General features: G+C 38.5%; 1 protein-coding gene across 1 annotated transcript in view; it reads right to left on the minus strand.

Annotated features, from left to right (window-relative positions):
- Positions 1 to 12,556, minus strand: part of LOC128706073 (myotubularin-related protein 9-like) — a 178,002-nt gene extending 165,446 nt beyond the window's left edge. Inside the window, exon 1 of the mRNA XM_070093314.1 lies at positions 12,472 to 12,556. The gene's annotated coding sequence lies outside the window, so the exon portion shown is untranslated. The remainder of the gene's footprint in view (positions 1 to 12,471) is intronic.
- Between the last annotated feature and the right edge of the window lie 1,365 nt (positions 12,557 to 13,921).

Below are 13,921 nucleotides of genomic sequence, written 5' to 3' on the forward strand. Positions count from 1 at the left end.
AAGTACAGGTCACCTCAGCTAAGTACAGGTCACCTCTGAGCTAAGTACAGGTCACCTCTAAGTACAGGTCACCTCTGAGCTAAGTACAGGTCACCTCTGAGCTAAGTACAGGTCACCTCTGACTAAGTACAGGTCGCCTGTACTTAGAAAAAAAGCCAAATAAATGTAAAGCACTAATAAAATGTATAAATGAACATTGGTAATAGGGGTAGCTGATGAGTGGAAGTCTGCCTAGTAGGGTGATCAAAGCTAAAACATTGGGTAGTTTCAAATTTATGTTGGATAAATACACGAGAGGGGTTGGATTTAAACATAAGAAACATAAGAAAGGAGGAACACTGCAGCAGGCCTGTTGGCCCATACTAGGCAGGTCCTTTACAATTCATCCCACTAACAAAACATTTGCCCAACCCAATTTTCAATGCTACCCAAGAAATAAGCTCTGATGTGCAAGTCCCATTCAAATCCAACCCCTCCCACTCATGTACTTATCCAACCTAAATTTGAAACTACCCAAAGTCCTAGCCTCAATAACCCAACTAGGTAGACTGTTCCACTCATCAACTACCCTATTTCCAAACCAATACTTTCTTATGTCCTTTCTAAATCTAAACTTATCTAATTTAAATCCATTACTGCGGGTTCTCTCTTGGAGAGATATCCTCAAGACCTGTATTTAAGTGGTGATCTGTACTTAACTCTGTGAAGAAGTGTCTTGTGTGCTATCTGTGGACTGAACCAAGATGCCCTCCATCGAGCAACTTTACCAGCAGCTTAAAGAAGAATTGAGAGTAGCGAAGATGGAGATACGGTGATTGACTGAGGAAAACACGAGGATTCGTAGTAGTCCTCCTGTTTTGAGTCCTCAGGTCAAGAAGGGAATGTGGTCAGTGGCTGGACAGCATGGAACGAAGTTGACGATCAAGAAGAATGGAAAGACAGAAACGATGAAGAAGAAAGAGACTGCTGTGGAAACATCTAATACATTCTCCGTGCTACCCGACGAATGTGAGTCGACTACTGGGAACGTCACAACGAACGACGCCATTGAAGATAAGAATATTGTTGTTGTTGGGGTTAGCCAGGTTAGATACATGGATAGGGCGTTCTGCTTGAAGGATAGGAGTAGGAGACAGAGGGTTTGCTTTCCTGGTGCTGGGATGGAGGACATTGTGATGAATGGTTTTGAAAACCGACAAGTTGAAGATTGAGACACTTATGCACCATATGGGAATCTTTATTCAGGAAACGTTTCGCCACACAGTGGCTTCATCAGTCCAATACAAAGCAGAGAGGTGCAAGAAGGGGAGGAGATTGAGGTAATCAGTCCCTCAGCCTGGAGTCAATGTGTTCAGTCCATCAATCTTGTAGAATGTACCTACATTCTACAAGATTGATGGACTGAACACATCGACTCCAGGCTGAGGGACTGATTACCTCAATGTCCTCCTCTACTTGCACCTCTCTGTTTTGTATTGGACTGATGAAGCCACTGTGTGGCAAAACGTTTCCTGAATAAAGATTCCCATATGGTGCGTAAGTGTCTTAATCTTCATGGAGGACATTGTTAGCCGGCTTGACAACATCATGAACGGTAATGGGATCAACCCTATTATTTGCCTCAGTGCTGGAGGCAATGATGTTGGCAAGCGTAGAAGTGAGGATTTAGTTAGAAAGTTCAGGACAGCTACAGACATAATTAGGAAGAAGGGGGGGGGTGCACCCTGTTATATGTGGCATTTTGCCAAGAAGAAGTGTTGGTAATGAATGGTTGTCAAGAGCAATTGGTATTAATTGTTGGCTGGATAAACACTGTAAGGATAATGCAGTACCATTCATTGACAACTGGGACAACTTCTATGGCCAAAATGACATGCATGCCAGGGATGGGGTTCACTTATCCAGGGCAGGTGTGGGTTTTCTTGCTAGCTCAGTTGAGGGGGTTGTTAAGACATTAAACTAGGATTAGTTAGAGGTATGGGTTTAGAAATGATAAATAATGAGTATGGATACATTGACTTATGCTCTGATATTAACCCTTTGACTGTTGCAGTCGTACATATACGTCTTACGAGGTACCGTGTTTGACGTATATATACTCATAAATTCTAGCGGCTTCAAATCAAGCAGGAGAAAGCTGGTAGGCCCACATGTGAGAGAATGGGTCTGTGTGGTCAGTGTGCACCATATAAAAAAAAATCCTGGAGCACGCAGTGCATAATGAGAAAAAAAAACTCCGACCGTTGTTTTAATTAAAATGCCGACTTTGTAATCTATTTTCGTATAGTATTTATTGTTGTATTCTCGTTTTTTTGGTCTCATTTGATAGAATGGAAAACATATTATAGAAATAGAGGTGATTTTTATTGATTTTACTTTAAAAAGAACCTGGAAATGGAGCTCAAAGTAGGGGAAATGTTTGATTTTTGCCGATGTTCAAAAGTAAACAAATGATGTCATTGTCCAATAAATGTCCAACTAGCCATTCTAATATGCAGTCATGAATGGGTTGATGTTATTTATACAATTATTATGGTATTGCAGTAGTCTGCATAATAGTAAGTCTTCTATTTTTTGTTTGAATAAAAATTCAAAATAGAAAGCAAGAGTAATATCAGAGGGGCCTGGAGACATGACTGATGAATAAAGAAAATGTTATTTTAGAGCCAGGAATGTCTGCACTGTTCATTCTGGACCTTGTTTTGAAATTGTCATATTTTTTAATTTTCGTGAAATTGGCCAAATTGCAAATTTCTGACCACATTATTGGGTAGTTGAAATCGATAAATGGGTAGTTTCTTGTACTCAATCGATAGAAAAAATGGAGTTCTAAAGCTATGAGTTTGGTTGACTGGAACAACGGAATTAGCCGAAAATAGGGCTCAAAGTGGGCGAAATCGCCGATTTGTAAATATCTCTGAGGTCGCTAACTTCGTGAGAGCATAATTCCGTCAGTTTTCCATCAAATTTCGTTTTTTTGGTGTCATTACAATCGGGAAAAGATTCTCTTTCATTTCATAAGAAAAAATAATTTTTTTTTTTTTTTTAAATTTTGCGACACCAGGATTGGGGGTTGCGACAGTCAAGGGGTAAAGAATCTTAACCCTTTCAGGGTCCAAGGCCCAAATCTGGAGTCACGCACCAGTGTCCAAGAATTTTCAAAAAAAAAATTTGTTATTTTTTCTTATGAAATCGTAGAGAATCTTTTTGTGAAGGTAATAAAACAAAAAGTACGAAATTTGGTGGAAAATTGACGAAATTATGCTCTCGCGAATTTTGATGTGTCAGCGATATTTACGAATCGGCGATTTTGCCGACTTTGACTCCCATTTTAGGCCAATTACATTATTCCAATCAACCAAATTCTTAGCTATTTCACTAGTATTACTTCTATTCTATCGATTGAGCACAAGAAATCGCCAAGTCAACTGTTTCAACTACAAAATAAAGTGATCGGAAATTGTTAATTTGGCCAATTTAACACAAAGTTCAAAATATTCCAATTTCAAAATAGGGTCCAGAATGAACAATGTAGGCATTCCTGGCACTAAATTAACATTTCCTCTGTTCATTAGTTATGTTTTGAGGCTTTACAAATAAATTCCATTTTGATTTTTTATTCACATAATGAATTTTTATTCACACCAAAAAATAGAAGATTTACTGTTAAGCAATACTGTAATAATTGTATAAATATCATCACCATATTTGTGAATGTATATTAGACCCACCAGCTGGCGTGTATTAGACGTGTGAGGTCGTTTGTTTACTCTTGAATATCGGCAAAAATTTAACATTTCCGCTACTTTGAGCTCAGTTTCAAGCCATTTCCAATGCTAAAACCAATCAAAATCATCTCTATTTCTGTAATATGTCTTCCATTCTATCAAATGAGACCAAGAAATCGCAAATACAACTATAAAAAACATACGAAAAAACACTGCAAAGTTGCTGTTTTAATCGAAAAATCATGATTTCATTTTTTTTCTCTCATTATACACAGTGTGCTGCAGGATCTGTTTTATGTGGTGCACACATACCACATAGATGTATTCTCTCATATCTAGGCCCAAATGTACCACTCACAGGTTATCAGAGTGAGCTGAGCTCACGGCGTAGATCTACGGTTTGGACCCTGAACGTAAAGCCGTAGATCTACGGGACGGACCCTGAAAGGGTTAATAGTTACTGTCATGGAGTAACTCTAGGCAATGATAATTTCAGAAATTGTGTAAAAACAAAGATGAATAGGAAAAATGTGCAGAAGAAAAAACATATGATGGTATTTTATACTAACAGTCGAAGTGCAAGAAATAAAATTAATGAACTACGTTTGGTAGCATGTGCTGGGAACTTTGATATCATTGCATTAACTGAAACTTGGTATGATTTAAAGAGTCGGGATATGATTGCTGAGTGTAATATTCAAGGGTTTAAGTTGTTCCATGTGGACAGATGTAATGGGAAGGGGGGAGGAGTTGCATTATATGTTCGAGAAAATATTAATTGTTGCATAAAAACAGGTAAAAAATAGATGGAACAGTAACAGAATCTGTTTGGGTAGAGTTTGTAGAGGGTCAAGAAAAACTAATTCTAGGTGTAATATACCGACTTCCTGGCTTGGATCACGATAGAGGGAGACTTCTTTGGGACGAAATTGTTAGGGCTTCTAGACACATTAACATAGTCATAGTAGGGGACTTTAATTTTAGTCAAATTGACTGGAATTCTTTGACAGGTAATCTAGAGTCCAGTGACTTTATGGAAACAGTTCAGGACTGTTTTCTGAAGCAGTGCGTAACAGAGCCTACCAGGGGTAATAATTTGCTAGACCTAGTCTAGTCAAATAAGGAAACACTCGTAAATAATCTGGAGATCACTGAAGAGCCTGGCGCAAGTGATCACAAATCCATCACTTTTAGCATTAACTAGGAATGCAAGAATAATGATAATACAGTAAAAATCCCTGATTTTCGTTCTGCCGATTATAATGGACTTAGGGAACACCTGTCTAATCTTGACTGGGGTTATCTAGCTAATGATTTTATTGACAATGATCATACTTATGATTATGAAGGGATCTGCTTTTATGATTGTTTTCTTAATAATGTACACCGTGCCCAGAGTATATACATTCCCCAGAGAGAAATTAGGTCTAATAATAACGATCCCAAATGGGTTAACAGGAGGCTAAAGCATCTATTAGGGGAGAAAAGGGGAATTTATAGGTGCATCAGAAGAGGAGAGGTTAACCTTACTGACCAATATGTTCAGCTTAAAAGAGAAGTAAAAAAGGGGATTAGAAAGGCTAAACGTGACTATGAAATTAGAGTTGCTAGTGAATCAAAGACTAATCCAAAGGGGTTCTTTCAAGTGTATAGGACGAAGGTGAAGGAAAAAGTAGGACCTCTGAAAATTGGGAATGGACAGCTGATGGATAATGAACTGGAAATGTGTTCCTTATTTAATGACTATTTTTTGTCAGTTTTTACACAAGAAGATGTAAATGAGATTCCAGTAATTAACAATTATTTAGTTCCTGATGAATTTAAATTAACTAATATTACTGTCACGAGGGACATGGTTATTAAACAGATAGACAAACTGAAGCAAAGTAAGTCCCCGGGACCCGATGAGCTGTTTTCCAGGGTACTTAAGGAATGCAAGATGGAGCTTAGTCAGCCATTAACGAGTGTGTTTAATGCGTCCATCCTTACCGGTGTTGTGCCAGAGTTGTGGAAGATGGCTAATGTGGTTCCTATATTCAAATCAGGGGATAAGTCAACTCCTTCAAATTACCGTCCAATAAGCCTGACATCTATAGTGGGCAAGTTATTAGAATCAATTATAGCTGACATTATCAGAAGTCACCTTGAAGAGCATAACTTGATAAATGAGTCTCAGCATGGATTCACGAGAGGTCGTTCCTGCCTGACAAACTTACTGACATTCTTCAATAGAACACCTGAGGCAGTTGACAGTGATAAGGAATATGATATTGTTTATTTGGATTTTAGTAAAGCCTTCGATAGAGTACCTCACAAGAGTCTCTTAAGAAAAGTGGCAGCTCATGGTATAGGAGGTAAAGTTCTAGCATGGATAGAGGCATGGCTTACCAATAGAAAGCAGAGAGTTACCATTAATGGAGTGAAATCTGAATGGGGATTAGTCACTAGTGGCATTCCACAAGGATCAGTTTTAGGCCCTCTCTTGTTCATAATTTACATTAATGACCTTGATGAAGGGATTACGAGTGACATGAGTAAGTCTGCTGATGATACAAAGATAGGCCGTATAATTCACTCTGAGGAGGATATCAATGAACTCCAGGAGGATTTGGATAAATTAATGTCTTGGTCTGAAAAATGGCAGATGAAGTTCAATGTGGATAAGTGTAAAGTACTAGTCCTTGGTAATGAAAATAACCCTCGAAGCTATAATCTAGGTGAAGTAGAGCTTGATCATACAGAATGTGAAAAAGACTTGGGAGTCATGGTATGCAGAAATCTAAAGCCAAGACAGCAGTGCCTTAGTGTGCGCAACAAGGCTAACAGATTACTTGGATTTATCTCAAGAAGTATAAGTAACAGAAGTCCAAAAGTTATTTTACAGCTCTATACATCACTAGTGAGGCCTCATTTAGATTATGCTGCTCAGTTTTGGTCCCCTTACTACAGGATGGATATAGACTCATTAGAGAACATACAGAGAGGAATGACTAAAATGATTTACTGTGTAAGGAACCTCCCGTATGAAGATAGACTTAAAGCCTTAAATCTCCACTCTCTGGAGAGGCGTAGAATGAAGGGAGATATCATTGAAGTGTGTAAGTGGATGATGGGCATAAACAAGGGAGATATTAATAAAGTACTGAGGGTGTCAAACCAGGTAAGAACCAGAAATAATGGATTTAAGTTGGATAAATTTAGATTTAGAAAGGACATAGGTAAGTACTGGTTTTCTAACAGAGTTGTAGATGTGTGGAACAGTCTTCCCAGAGGGGTGATAGAGGCTAGGACCTTGGGTAGCTTTAAGAAGAGACTGGACAAATATATGAGTGGGAGGGGCTGGGTTTGATTGGTGTCATTGGGTACGGGAGTTATTTCTTGGGTAGCTTAAGGTAGAGGTCGTTTTGATAAGGACCTGCCTTGCATGGGCCAGTAGGCCTTCTGCAGTGTTCCTCCATTCTCATGTTCTTATTAATATCCCCTTTATTAATACCTATCTTCCACTTATACACTTCGATCATGTCTCCCCTCATTCTTCGTCTAACTAGTGAATGCAATTTAAGAGTCTTCAATCTTTCTTCATAAGGAAGATTTCTAATGCTATGTATTAATTTAGTCATCCTACGCTGAATGTTTTCTAATGAATTTATCTCCATTCTGTAATATGGAGACCAGAATTGAGCTGCATAATCTAGGTGAGGCCTTACTAATGATGTATAAAGCTGCAGTATGACCTCTGGACTTCTGTTGCTTACACTTCTTGATATAAATCCCAGTAATCTATTTGCCTTATTACGTACACTTAGGCATTGCTGTCTTGGTTTAAGGTTGCTGCTTACCATAACCCCCAAGCCCTTTTTGCAATCTGTATGGCTAAGTTCTACATTATTTAACTTATAAGTACTAGGGTTATGGATACTCCCGAGCTTCAGAACCTTGCATTTATCTACATTGAACTGCATCTGCCACTTTTCTGACCAAGAATAGAGCTTGTCTAAATCCTTCTGAATTTCCCTAACATCTACATTTGAATCAATTATCCTACCTATCTTTGTGTCATCGGTGAATTTGCTCATATCGCTAGTAATTCCTTCATCAAGATCATTGATATATATTATAAACACAGGAGGGATGTGGGTGGCCTTACTGTTATGTATAAGGCCAATATTGTCAAAGTACCACACTTGGATCCACTTCGAGGACAGCGTGAAGCAAGCTTCTATATCACAAGATGGGCAGAAAACAGCAACTTCACTCTGCCTGTACCCTTCTCCAGAACATCACTCCATCTGAGATCATATATACCCAGGATGACTCGAGTATGGAACACATTCGTACAGCATAATGATGTCAACGAGATAAAGTCAGTTGATCAAATGAAAATGCTGGCCCACAGATGGCTCCAACTTTATCCTGTTCCCTACTTGTATGTCTCATAACAATAAAAATGCTTTCAAATGAGCTGATGTAGGTAAAAGCTCTTAGCTTGCCAATAAAGTTAGGAATCCTTAACCTGTAAATAGCTTGTCAATAAAGCTAGGGATCCTGAACCTTGTCAAACCTTGTGTAAAAAAACGGAGAAGAGAAAGAGAAAAGGGAGAGAGAGAAGAGGGAGAAGAGGCGAAGAGAAGAGGGAGAAAGAGAAGAGGGAGAGGAGGGAAAGAGAGATGAGGGAGAGAGGATGGAAAGAGAGAAGAGTGAAAGAGAAGAGGGGGAGAGAGCAGGGAGAGGTGAGGGAAAAGGAGACAGAGGGAAAGAAAGGAGGCAGAGATTGTCTCGAGTTATCTTGGGTTAATAATCTTGAGAATATTTTGTTGTATTATCATAAGTTAAACTATCATAACCTTCCACCAATGTATGCCAATAATAATAATAATAATAATAATAATAATAATATGTAGGTAGTAGGTTGGTAGACAGCAACAACCCAGGGAAGTACTACCGTCCTGCCAGATGACTGTGAAACAGAAACCTGTAACTGTTTTGCATGATGGTGGGATTGCTGGTGTCTTTTTCTGTCTCATAAACACGCGAGATAACAGGGATATCTTGCTACTCCTACTTACACTTTGGTCACACTTCACAGACATGCACATGCATATATATACTGTATATACATACATCGAGGTTTTTTCCCCTTTTTCTAAATAGCTCTTGTTCTTCTTTATTTCTTCTATTGTTCATGGGGAAGTGGAAAAGAATCTTTCCTCTGTAAGCCATGTGTGTCGTATGAGGCAACTAAAATGCCGGGAGCGATGGGCTAGTAACCCCTTCTCCTGTAGACATTTACTAAAAAAGAGAAGAAGAAAAACTTTATAAAGCTGGGATGCTTGAATGTGTGTGGATGTAGTGAGGATGACAAGAAACAGATGATTGCTGATGTTATGAATGAAAAGAAGTTGGATGTCCTGGCCCTAAGCGAAACGAAGCTGAAGGGGGTAGGGGAGTTTCGGTGGGGGGAAATAAATGGGATTAAATCTGGAGTATCTGAGAGAGTTAGAGCTAAGGAAGGGGTAGCAGTAATGTTGAATGATCAGTTATGGAAGGAGAAAAGAGAAAATGAATGTGTAAATTCAAGGATTATGTGGATTAAAGTAAAGGTTGGATGCGAAAAGTGGGTCATAATAAGCGTGTATGCACCTGGAGAAGAGAGGAATGTAGAGGAGAGAGAGAGATTTTGGGAGATGTTAAGCAAATGTATAGGAACCTTTGAACCAAGTGAGAGAGTAATTGTGGTAGGGGACCTGAATGCTAAAGTAGGAGAAACTTTTAGAGAGGGTGTAGTAGGTAAGTTTGGGGTGCCAGGTGTAATTGATAATGGGAGCCCTTTGATTGAACTTTGTACAGAAAGGGGTTTAGTTATAGGCAATACATATTTTAAGAAAAAGAGGATAAATAAGTATACAAGATATGATGTAGGGCAAAATGACAGTAGTTTGTTGGATTATGTATTGGTAGATAAAAGACTGTTGAGTAGACTTCAGGATGTACATGTTTATAGAGGGGCCACAGATATATCAGATCACTTTTTAGTTGTAGCTACACTGAGAGTAAAAGGTAGATGGGATACAAGGAGAATAGAAGCATCAGGGAAGAGAGAGGTGAAGGTTTATAAACTAAAAGAGGAGGCAGTTAGGGTAAGATATAAACAGCTATTGGAGGATAGATGGGCTGATGAGAGCATAGGCAATGGGGTCGAAGAGGTATGGGGTAGGTTTAAATATGTAGTGTTAGAGTGTTCAGCAGAAGTTTGTGGTTACAGGAAAGTGGGTGCAGGAGGGAAAAGGAGCGATTGGTTTATGGTGATGTAAAGAGAGTATTAAGGGAGAAAAAGTTAGCATATGAGAAGTTTTTACAAAGCAGAAGTGATGCAAGGAGGGAAGAGTATATGGAGAAAAAGAGAGAGGTTAAGAGAGTGGTGAAGCAATGTAAAAAAAGAGCAAATGAGAGAGTGGGTGAGATGTTATCAACAAATTTTGTTGAAAATAAGAAAAAGTTTTGGAGTGAGATTAACAAGTTAAGGAAGCCTAGAGAACAAATGGATTTGTCAGTTAAAAGTAGGAAAGGAGAGTTATTAAATGGAGAGTTAGAGGTATTGGGAAGATGGAAGGAATATTTTGAGGAATTGTTAAATGTTGATGAAGATAGGGAAGCTGTGATTTCGTGTATAGGGCAAGGAGGAATAACATCTTGTAGGAGTGAGGAAGAGCCAATTGTGAGTGTGGGGGAAGTTTGTGAGGCAGTAGGTAAAATGAAAGGGGGTAAGGCAGCCGGGATTGATGGGATAAAGATAGAAATGTTAAAAGCAGGTGGGGATATAGTTTTGGAGTGGTTGGTGCAATTATTTAATAAATGTATGGAAGAGGGTAAGGTACCTAGGGATTGGCAGGGAGCATGCATAGTTCCTTTGTATAAAGGCAAAGGGGACAAAAGAGAGTACAAAAATTATAGGGGGATAAGTCTGTTGAGTACACCTGGTAAAGTGTATGGTAGAGTTATTATTGAAAGAATTAAGAGTAAGACGGAAAATAGGATAGCAGATGAACAAGGCGGCTTTAAGAATGGTAGGGGGTGTGTGGACCAGGTGTTTACAATGAGACATATAAGTGGACAGTATTTAGATAAGGCTAAAGAGGTTTTTGTGGCATTTATGGATTTGGAAAAGGCGTATGACAGGGTGGATAGCGGCGCTATGTGGCAGATGTTGCAGGTGTATGGTGTAGGAGGTAGGTTACTGAAAGCAGTGAAGAGTTTTTACGAGGACAGTGAGGCTGGCTCAAGTTAGAGTATGTAGGAAAGAGGGAAATTATTTCCCAGTAAAAGTAGGCCTTAGACAAGGATGTGTGATGTCACCGTGGTTGTTTAATATATTTATAGATGGGGTTGTAAGAGAAGTAAATGCGAGGGTCTTGACAAGAGGTGTGGAGTTAAAAGATAAAGAATCACACATAAAGTGGGAGTTGTCACAGTTGCTCTTTGCTGATGACACTGTGCTCTTGGGAGATTCTGAAGAGAAGTTGCAGAGATTGGTGGATGAATTTGGTAGGGTATGTAAAAGAAGAAAATTAAAAGTGAATACAAGAAAGAGTAAGGTTATGAGGATAACAAAAAGATTAGGTGACGAAAGATTGGATATCAGGTTGGAGGGAGAGAGTATGGAGGAGGTGAATGTATTCAGATATTTGGGAGTGGACGTGTCAGCAGATGGGTCTATGAAAGATGAGGTGAATCATAGAATTGATGAGGGAAAAAGAGTGAGTGGTGCACTTAGGAGTCTGTGGAGACAAAGAACTTTGTCCTTGGAGGCAAAGAGGGGAATGTATGAGAGTATAGTTTTACCAACGCTCTTATATGGGTGTGAAGCATGGGTGATGAATGTTGCAGCGAGGAGAAGGCTGGAGGCAGTGGAGATGTCATGTCTGAGGGCAATGTGTGGTGTGAATATAATGCAGAGAATTCGTAGTTTGGAAGTTAGGAGGAGGTGCGGGATTACCAAAACTGTTGTCCAGAGGGCTGAGGAAGGGTTGTTGAGGTGGTTCGGACATGTAGAGAGAATGGAGCGAAACAGAATGACTTCAAGAGTGTATCAGTCTGTAGTGGAAGGAAGGCGGGGTAGGGGTCGGCCTAGGAAGGGTTGGAGGGAGGGGGTAAAGGAGGTTTTGTGTGTGAGGGGCTTGGACTTCCAGCGGGCATGCGTGAGCGTGTTTGATAAGAGTGAATGGAGACGAATGGTTTTTAATACTTGACGTGCTGTTGGAGTGTGAGCAAAGTAACATTTATGAAGGGATTCAGGGAAACCGGCAGGCCGGACTTGAGTCCTGGAGATGGGAAGTACAGTGCCTGCACTCTGAAGGAGGGGTGTTAATGTTGCAGTTTAAAAACTGTAGTGTAAAGCACCCTTCTGGCAAGACAGTGATGGAGTGAATGATGGTGAAAGTTTTTCTTTTTCGGGCCACCCTGCCTTGGTGGGAATCAGCCAGTGTCATAATAATAATAATAATAATAATAATAATAATAATAATAATAATAATAATGCAAACATTGTACAAAGCAAATATTTCAATGCACAAAATCTAAATGTGAATATTTGTTGACAACCTAACTGAAGATTAATTAACGGCAGGAATATTTTTTTACCCGGCAGACTCATGAACATTATTATTAAAGTTGTTGATAATGTACAAGATGAAGTGTAGCACAGTACTGTTATAGTGATGTTCAGGTCACTCTTACAACAACTTACTGATATATAAAGTAATATAGAGTATTAGTGATGGAGAAGACTGGAGACAAACCTCGCCCACTACTACAACAACAACAACAACAACAACAATCATCTGTTGTTACTAACAATATACTATTATTACTAACTACTCTACCGTCTTATTTTACCATCTTTTATGCAATACAAAATGGATGAAAACAGTAATATTGTTAAGAATTACTAAATTTGTACTTAAAAATTAATAGCAACACTCTTATAAGTAAATATTGGATATTATGTACATGTTTTACCTCATTCATCAAAACTTATTACAAAAACTTTATTTTTATGAGCTATATACTTGTAAAATACAACAATATACAATAGTACGAGAAGTATATTATAATTCACAAGAGAATTAACTCAAAATATTAGTTGTGTGAGCTGGATTTAGACTCATGTGATGTGGACTCCAGTTTGTCTTGCTGGGACAAAAATATTTATAATGCCTTATGAACATTTTACCTACATGAATAAATGTTAACTAAAATTTGATGTTCTAGAACCTGATATACATGTATGTTAATGAAGGATGGGTCCTAAAATACTTACATTTTTACATTGTTTATCATCTGTGACTATTGAAAAACTTCAACCATCCTCAAATATTGAAGTTAAAAAAATATATGTATATAGTTTGTAATTTTTCATATTATCAGCCGAAACATAAAAAATGTAGCTTAAAATACAGATGAATAGTGAAACTAAAAGCATTCTGAGTGATTATATATAAATTAAAAACCACTAGATTCAGAGTACACGAACAACATATGCAATATAGGATAGTTATAAGAATATGGGTTTTGTAAAAGTTTACTAATATATTATATACTTATAGGATAATTAAAAATGCGAATATATTGGTTCTTATGCATGCATTTTTGAGAAAATACTTTATTAGAATTTGATTCGATGGGTGTGTTATTTAAAGGTATTTCCTGCTCCAACCTTATAAAAAGTGTTATATAGATCATAAAAGACACACCATATATCATAGCTTTACGTAACTTCACAATAAAAGTCCATTATATTAAAATATGTTTGTGTTGGTTGTCTCTGGTGATGGTTGGTGGTGTTGGTGGCAACATTGTGTAGTTGTGACTCACTCCACACTCTCTCTCTCTCTCTGCTTGTTACACTTGTTACACCATGAGTACTACACCTGGTGAGTACACACAGGTCACCCTGTGTTAGAGTAGAGTGTGTGTGTGTGATGTAGCAGTAACAACAGTGTATGAGTGTGTAAGGTAGGCCGGGCTAGTGCAGGTTAACCTACAACTGTCACTCTTGTTGTTGTAGGCCGCCGCCGCCGCCGCCGCCACACAGGTTAATGGCCTGCTAAACTACCATCCTACCTCATTACTGTTAACACTTGTCACACGACAGTAAGTGATATGCAACACTAACATGAGACATGATAGACGTGTTG

Source organism: Cherax quadricarinatus, chromosome 3, assembly GCF_038502225.1.
Source record: "Cherax quadricarinatus isolate ZL_2023a chromosome 3, ASM3850222v1, whole genome shotgun sequence".
Classification (NCBI taxonomy): Eukaryota; Metazoa; Arthropoda; class Malacostraca; order Decapoda; family Parastacidae; genus Cherax; species Cherax quadricarinatus.